Source organism: Vanacampus margaritifer, chromosome 14, assembly GCF_051991255.1.
Source record: "Vanacampus margaritifer isolate UIUO_Vmar chromosome 14, RoL_Vmar_1.0, whole genome shotgun sequence".
NCBI classification, from domain to species: domain Eukaryota; kingdom Metazoa; phylum Chordata; class Actinopteri; order Syngnathiformes; family Syngnathidae; genus Vanacampus; species Vanacampus margaritifer.
In genome coordinates, this window is record NC_135445.1 from 19,144,881 (window position 1) to 19,153,837 (window position 8,957).

The 8,957-nt window shown below is 38.1% G+C and overlaps 1 long non-coding RNA gene across 6 annotated transcripts; it reads right to left on the minus strand.

Annotated features, from left to right (window-relative positions):
* Positions 1–735: 735 nt before the first annotated feature.
* LOC144034048 (uncharacterized) lies at positions 736–6,713 on the minus strand. 6 transcript variants are annotated; one of them, XR_013288141.1, is made up of 2 exons: positions 6,688–6,713; positions 736–4,378 (listed from the first exon to the last, which is right to left on the minus strand). It is a non-coding gene; the product is annotated as an uncharacterized LOC144034048 (long non-coding RNA). The 6 variants fall into 6 exon arrangements; XR_013288140.1 differs by lacking the exon at positions 6,688–6,713 and adding an exon at positions 6,523–6,679; XR_013288142.1 differs by lacking the exon at positions 6,688–6,713 and adding an exon at positions 6,167–6,506.
* Between the last annotated feature and the right edge of the window lie 2,244 nt (positions 6,714–8,957).

Here is an 8,957-nt window from a genome sequence, read left to right on the forward strand (position 1 = left end):
AGTTAAAAGTGGAAATAACATTATTTACATAATTACATTGTCCGCGCGTCGTGGTCGGAAGGGGATATTCCAATCGAGCACAAATGAGCATGTAAACGGGAGTAACTTTGTCTGCCACGCATGTAAACGTGGTACCAGGCTTGGGGAGTAACGGAATACATGTACCGCCGTTAAAAATTTTACTATTCCATTACAGTTACAGGGAAAAAAATGTAATCAGATTACAGGTACATTTATTAAAAATGGGGATTACTTTGAGGTTGCAATTTCTACGATGAGAGAGGGGGCGAAAGAGGGAGAGAGAGAGAGAAGGACAGAGCAATAGAGAGAAGAGGACAGAGCGAGAGACAGCGCGTGGATGCCCGCGCGAGTGGGACCGTTGCTACATGTTGGGGAGGTGGGAACAAAGGAACTGACTAGTCGTGTCCTCCACACGCGTGCACTTTGAAAAAGCTATACGGACAGGAGGAGGAGATAGTGACCGGTATTTACTGGAACTTACTCGGAGCGAAAGTTTGAGCTGAGAGTCCAGCGGAATGCTACGCACTGTAGCTTCTTGCTAGCTAGCCCACTAGCCTACAACCAAAATGTGAGTTGATTGATTGATTGAAGGCCATATGCTGTTTTTGAACTGTCACTGAAAGCAACCACATCTCATAGATAGTGAAGAGGAATAAAATATTTGTCCTCTTTGCGTGTTCCAAAACTTGAAGACAGATTTAATGTAAGAAAAAACACCTTTGCAAAAATGATTTTAATCTAACAGAGATCTCTGGACATCGTAACAGACTCCAATTCATCACTTAACAGGTGGAATTCAGAGCGCCGAATGTGTCTCTTCCGCGTGTAAAATGGCTTCTTATAGTTAAAACAGACCGCCTCTCTTTCATTTGTAGACAAAACATACTCTCTGGGTACTTTTCCATGAGCGATGGCGAAAACAGAGTCAGGGGTGCGTGTTCGAAACTGATTCTGTTCTCAAGGACCAAATGTGTTTTCCCACAGAGAAGGAACTTCTAGACCAAATAATATGTCCCAGCTTAAGGTCAAATTATACTGAGTTCAACACTACTTGCTTTACACGTCTATAAAACCTTTCAACATGGTTAATATAAAGAATTAAGATGTTAATAATGTATAACAATGGTTAATATATGAAAATAAAGAATTTAAATGTTAATAATATCTAACAGTCCGCCCTTTGGGCTTATTTAAAATAAAGCCCAGTAACTAAACATTTAAACATCTTTACACAAAGATTCCAGCGGGATCTTCATCATCGCAATGGCAGGTGCAACATAAGGAAGGAAAAAATGAAAACATTCTTTTTAGCAGGAGAGGAGGTCAGTCATATGTCAAAACAATGTGATTCATTGAAAGATTTTTTCAGTAAAATAAGCATATCATATATGAAGACAATGTGTTGTGATTATGTTCAAAATTGTGGTGGGGGATCCCAGAAATAGTAAATTGGCATGACAGTCAGTGTGAGAAAAAGTGTCATTATGTACGCAATTGGAGACGCGATTGAAGACTTGTTGTCATTTGGGCTAGGGAAGTTTTTGTTGACGTTTGTCAGTTCCATTTTTGTTCTTGCGTTTGTTTTTTCAAACAGAGTCATTCAGCTCTTTTAGAACCCACATCCACTGCCAGAGATGCAGGGGTTGATCACCGGGGTTTGTTTTCCCAAGGTGTGACTCATTCTTTGTGGAACGCCCCGGAAAAGAGATACGTTCCTCCTATCTCCAGTGAGGGATGTCCTCAGCGAAACTCAATCTCCATTGAGTGATGTCTTCAGCTCGTCAGGTGGCTCCAAACAGTTGAATGGTTTCTCGGTTGGCTCGTCTGGTGGCTCGCTCCTGAAGGTGGGGGTTGAGTAGAGGGCGGACCCCCGGCAGGTCTGATAGGCAAGATGTGGAACCAGGTGTCCCCCGTGGACTGGACCATATTGACCTTTTCATCACCTCATCTGGGTGCAGAATATTTTCATTTAGTCACTAATAATATACATATTCACATCCCTTCTTTTTGAAAGAGCATCTGGTAGTTTTATTAGTTTGGAGTTAGTAAATGTTAGTGGAGTTCAGTAGGCCTGTCCTGTGGGAAAAAAATTCTGTTTGTTGTGACATTCAATTAGAATCCAGCCTTTGGCTGACTTTAATGACCTAAGCACATTTATAAATGCAAAAATGAAAATCTTAGCCAATTCAAATCTGACGAGGCCAATTTTGTTTACAGAGTGTAATGATTATTGGAATGTTTTATTATAATATTTACTGTTATAGATATGGGATGAATGTGCTTCCAGCCATTAAATAAATGCAACTTTCATCAACAAATAAAATCAAAAAATAACATCTAACCCCAGGGCCCCAGGGAAAAATAGAAATGGAACATATTCACCTTATTTTCGCCGTCTCTGCCAAAACTTACTCCTTCTCCATGGTCAAGGAAATCCCTAATTGTCGTCCTGTAAATTTCATTCATTCTCACGGACTAGCTATAATTATCACATTAAGACTAACTTTTAATTTTATATTTATTTAATTCAACATGGACTGTTTGTGTCCTTCGCGACGATATACCCAGACCGACCAATAATTCCCCCATCTGAAAAAAATCGACTTAGAGAATTTTTCAGACTAATAGTAGAACTACAGCAGTAAATCAATTTTGCTTGCTTTTTTGTTTAAAAAGAGGGGAAAATTTTACATTTAACCAGTAAATTCGACAATGCGCCCCAAGCAACTATTCAAATTTCAAAAGAAAATTTGGAAAATATTAAAAGACTAAATTCAACAAGCGTAAAATATAATAATTAAGATTGAAATAAATTTTATCTTATCTTTATTCACATTAGCTGTTTTCAATTTCTGAAACCACACGAAATTTACCTGTATTATATTTTGTACTATAAAAATATTGTAGCTTAAGCCAATGAATTTTACAAAGAATCTGTTTTCAGCCAATCCATCAATTATTATTAATACATAAAGTTGCCCTTAATTTTAATATTTTACCATTAAGCTTGCTAGTCCCCCTTTTGTTGATGTTTGTCCAAAAAGCTGACTGTTTTAAAATAGACAGAGATGAACAAATCAGATCAAATCAAAATAAACATCAAAAGTTTTAAATATAATAAATCTGTGTGTATGGAGTGTTGTCAATCAGTTCGTTATATTTATGAAATGTTTTACTGTAAATGTTATCACCTTATATCTGTGCAGTGTAAACAGTCAGTATCACATCATATGGTCTGGTATCACTAACTCAAGGAAACATTGTTGGTGGGGGCTGAGTCACCAGCGTAGTGGAGCAGTTTTTTCACAGGACAGTTCGGGATGCAGGAATGCATTAAGGAAGTTTGTGCATTGTGTGCATTGGAGCAGTTTTTCATTTAAGACTTTTGCATGTGAGTTCAGGGTGCAGTCATTGTGGAAACTTTCCAGCAGGTGGCGCCAGGAACCTCCGCTGTCCATCAGTTGGTGGCAGGCACAGCAGGTGGAGTGCTGATCAGGGGATGGCCGCACCACGTCCCTCTGCTGGTGGTAGCATTTGCGGTTTCTTTGTTGGTGGGGGTTTTGTTTTAATGACATCTGTGTCCCGCTTGTATCGGTCCAGTTGACCTTGTTTTGAAATAATGACCCCGACAAGTGACCCTCACTCGACTGAAAACATTAAAATCTGCCCCAACAGTATTAGGTTATAACATGTCAGTAAATAGTCAAAAATAAAATCCTCCTTTATTTCAAAAAATTCCCCCAAAATTTTTTTTTAATTTAAAATATATATATATATATATATATATATATATATATATATATATATAAATATTAAAACAATAAAAGTTTATAATTAAATAATTGCTAATTATATTTCAATATTTGTTATGGTTTACAATATTTAATTTAATATGTTTTGCATACCTTCATAAATAATACTTAAGATAAGAAAGGATAGCTTTGCTCTAAAAATTTACGGATATAATACAGAGTCAATTAACCAGTGTGTAGTTTTCAATTAATATTTCTCAATGGAGGCCGCAGCCCGCCTAGTCAGCCTTTGGTCAAACATCAAAGCAGAAATGATTTTTTAATTACATAGCACCTCAAATTATGTCAAAAATGTTATCCTCCCAGATGGCTCCACCATAGAATGCAGTCTTCCAGGACTCGCAAGGCCTGCTCCAAACTCTAAAATGGGACTTCAAATGTCGAATTCAAAGGTTAAATATATTCAGGAGAGATTAAAAATGATTTTTCTATTTATAAACATGGGAAAAAACTCATTTTTAAATTATAATTAAGACATTACTTCATCCCCAGGACAGGAGATAAGGAATTTGTCGTCTTCTCCTCCTAATGGGTGATAGCCGCTTCTGAAAAGATATTTCAAGGTTAAATAATGTTCTCGCGCACAAAAATAATTATAAGGGAAAAACAATCATCTTATAACAAAATATTCCACATTAGTTGCTATCCAAATTATTCGTTTTTTAGTTATTATTATTATTATTATTTAAAAAAATGTGGAGAGTAGAGACTAAACTATTTCATCTAAAAATAATCCAAAAAAGTTAAATATATATTTTCTCATTAAACTTCAAAAACAAATTTAATTAACGCACATACAAAGGCAACAATGACACATTTAACAACTTGTCTTTTATAGAAACAATTATATTCTATATTTGTAAAGGTTTTAAGGCTGTTATCAATTTTAATTTGGAAAAAGGGTGACATCTGGCGGTCAGCTAGAGTCATAGCAATTATAAAATATGCACACCTTTATTGCAAATTTACTCTGTCTGGCTTCTGAATACCATTCAATACATCCTATCTTATCTGTTCTCCTCCATTTTATGCGTTGTTATTTGTTCGATTTGTATTATGTCGCTATATTATCGCATGTGCTGTGATGCCAGATCATCAACATTAATCGTTTGGAGATGTTATTAGTAATATTACCGTCCAATTAATTTATCCCGTTCAGCGTTTATTAAACGGTTTCATTAATTTTATTACGTAAATTTGTATTATACAGCTGTTTTATTTGCAAAGCAACATTTCAGCATTAATCATTATTTAATACACTTTTCTTAAAGCTACGTCCGGGACTTTCCTCTATATAAAATACACACAGCTCCAACACTCCTCCACTCAGCGGCCGGCGCTCACGCACATTCACCGCCAAACCGCCGCCCCCAAAACCACCGAACAAATGACACATCTCATTAGAATAAACTAACCTTTTCCAGAATAAATTCAAGTCCCGTCGTTCAATATTAATTACATTCTATATCATTATTTAACGGTAATATCTAATCCGGAAGCTTTAGTTCCGTCTTGCGGAAGTACTATCAGGTAAAATCATGTAGTCCTTCAAAATAAAAGCGTATCCGTAATTTGTATTTAAACATTATTATTTTATTAAAGTTATATAAATAGTTATAACTTCACAGAAGTACCTTAAGCTAGCATTCTAGCATTATTCATTATTTTATCCAAAAACACACGATTATGTCTCGCTTTTGTTCCACTCGAAGAAACTACCGGTTCTATCTCATTTTTACGCCGAACGCCCGGCGGCGCAAGCCTCAACGTCCCCCATCAATAAAATTAATTTACCGTAGATTATAACGGCGCCAAAAGATTTATTCCACTGGCCGAATTCACCTTTATTAGTTCTTCAATTCACGAGTGTTTACTGGGCAAAACTACTATAGCAACTGCGCATGCGCTTTCAACTTTTTCATAGCGTCATCATATTCTCGCTTAACGGAAACTCATTTGGGTCAAACAATTCTGTTTCGCGAAAAGAGCGTCCGTAATTTCTATTAATTATTGACTCTCGTATTTTATAACTTATTATATTATATTATATTATATTGTAGTTAAGTCGTATTAACATTTATAAATGAAGTGACGTCTCACTTATAACAGAATTAGTCAACAACATATCTCATCGTGGTACCTTTAACATAATTGTGACGTCAGATTTTTGTATCGCAGGACAAAACATAGAACACAGACAAACAAATATCATGAGCTCCTCTTAAAATAATAAATACTGCTTTAAGTCAATTATGAAGCAGTATATCGACTAATATAGTCTGTTCACAATTATTTGATTCAATTGTGCAGAAACCCCTCGTAACGTTACGTACCAATCTCTGATAATATATCCTCATCTGCGCATTCATATTTCTGTTGTCTTTCAGCTGAACAGACTTGTCTAAGAATATTAATATCCAATTATTCAAAGACCTAGCGATTGATCTTAAAGCGGCGTATTAAATCCGTTTTATGTCAATCTGACTTCCATAAGTTGAGCAAATATCTTGTCACGATTACATAACAGCAGCCGTACTCTCTGCTGTGTCTATCCGCTGACTTTCTTTTATTCAAGGATCAATTCTAATTACCCAAGAATCTAACGTTTGTAAAAACAAAATGCTTTTTAAACTGACTTCCTCTCAACTTAAACACATATACATAGACTTTAAATCAATTATCTACGTACCTATCGTTTGTAAAAACAAAATTGTAAAAACAAAATGCTTCTCAAACTGACTTCCTCTCAACTTAAACAACTTAAACACATATACATAGACATTAAATCAATCATCTACGTATCTATCGTTTGTAAAAACAAAATTGTAAAAAACAAAATGCTTCTCAAACTGACTTCCGAGCGATCGCGGACAATCCAACGTGACAGCATTTTATAAATAATGCTACGTCACCACATGTGTGTATACTTCAAATACCGTGGTAAAATCCGAAATCTGGGACTTCGCGTCCAACCAAACGACTTCAAAATGTATCACTATTTTTCTTACATTAAATCTGTCTTCAAGTTTTGGAACACGCAAAGAGGACAAATATTTTATTCCTCTTCACTATCTATGAGATGTGGTTGCTTTCAGTGACAGTTCAAAAACAGCATATGGCCTTCAATCAATCAATCAATAGCCTACATGCTTTTTAATTACACAAGGATTTTTGCAATTTGTAGGCTGCCCGGGTCCCTATTACCTGCAAATAGCAGGGGCACATTGTATAGAATATATATTGTGGTGATATTTGTTTTTATTATGTCTTCATGAGCATACTCAATATCGGAGTAATCCAAAAGTAATCCAGTTACATTACTTTAATATTATGGTTCTTGGATTATGTTACTAACAAAAAAAAAATTGCAGGTAACTTGTAACTGTAATGGATTACATTTTAAAAGTAACCCTCCCAACCCTGCGTGTTACCTCGATTGTTTCAGAAACCGGAATTCTGACCTTAACCCGAATATTGACTGCATGTAAACGTAGTTACTGAAAAAGGAACAGGTGCTTGAGGCTGCAGCTGCCAAGGAACAGGTACGGGATCGGGTGCATGCAGCTGCTTAGGCATGGGATTGGAAGCCACATCAGCCTGCCGCCATAGGTGTTAGGGAGCGCAAGTGACACAAGGGACAGAGGATACAGCAACTACAGAAACGAGACTAGAAGAAACGGGACAAGGCGAGGAACGAAGTGGCGTGGGGTCAGACCTGGACAGACATGACCCAGTGAAAAAAGTGACATGGCCCGTTGAACCGGACCCTCTACCTAAACGCCCACGTCGGCCAACCTGCGGAAGTCCTCGATAGATGGCCGACTGGGTGCCCAAGTACAGGTCGGACGGGAAGTATTCGGGGCTGGACTTAAAGGGGTTATCATAAGAAAGACATGACAAAAACTGTGCAGGGCTTGAAAAACTATTGTGAAAACCAAAATTCATGTTGTAATCATCATCAACGTCGAAAAGAAGGTTAACTAATATGGATCCATCTACGGTGTCTGTTAGGTAAGACGCAGGATCTAAAAACAAGACAAGGTTAGCGTACAAAATTATCTTCTTACTGGCCAGATATTGAACTCCGTGGCACATTCCCCGCTGTTCAGGCAGTCGAGGTGGTCCGCGTCTGCCTCAGAGGAACAGCTCATTGCAGACAGCCGCCGTTCATGCAGCCATAATGGAGCGAACGCTAATTCTGTCTGGCCAGTGGCCGCATCGCAGTGCAAGTGGTTGTACTGAGTGTCTCAATTTTGAATATGCAGCTTAGCGACAATCCTTGGAGGTTGGCTTGGCGAAATTTAAAAAGTTCCTGCACGCTCGTGACCCTCGGACAGTGGTAGAGAACCCTGGTCCTCGAGAGCCACTGTCCTGCCTGTTTTCCATGTCTCACTCCACCAACACACCTGATTCATGAACAAGATCGTTATCAGGTTTCTACAGAGCTTGCGGATTAGCTTATCATTTGAGGCAGCTGTGTTGGAGGAGGGAGACATAGAAAACAGGTGTGACAGTGGCTCACGAGGACCAGGGTTCCCTATCCCTGCCCTAAGATATGTGGTCCAGAAAATGGTTGGATGGACTTTGAAACAATAACCTGCGAACAATTCATCTTACGAAAAGCCTGTTTGAACGCATTATGTTCATATCTTTTTTTTTTTCTTGGGGAGAGCTCAGTATTGATCATTTGACATGTCATCATCATTGTTCTCCCTTTTTTTTTTTGTGTGTATGTGTGTGTGCGTGCGTGCATGCGTGCGTGCGTGTAAAAAAAAAAAAAAAGAATTCCCATACCGTTCACCTAAACCGAACACTTCAAAATCCAGCCAGAGTCGTGGGGCCGCCAGGAGACCCGAAGAGGGACCAAAGAAAAGAAAGAAAAGCGAAGCCCAGCACCATCCAGACACCACCCACCGGGCCACTAACCAGAGTCCTTCACCAACCCCAGAGACATCTAAATTCCAACAAATCAGGGAGACCTCAAGGGCCCAAAGGAGAAACTGAGGAAAGGTAGAAAGGACAGACGAAGCAGAGTGAGATCCACAGACACCCGCCTCCACCGAATCAATGACCTGAGGGAGAAACAAATTGTGTCTGAGTTTCGATAGATGCTGGTGTGGTGGA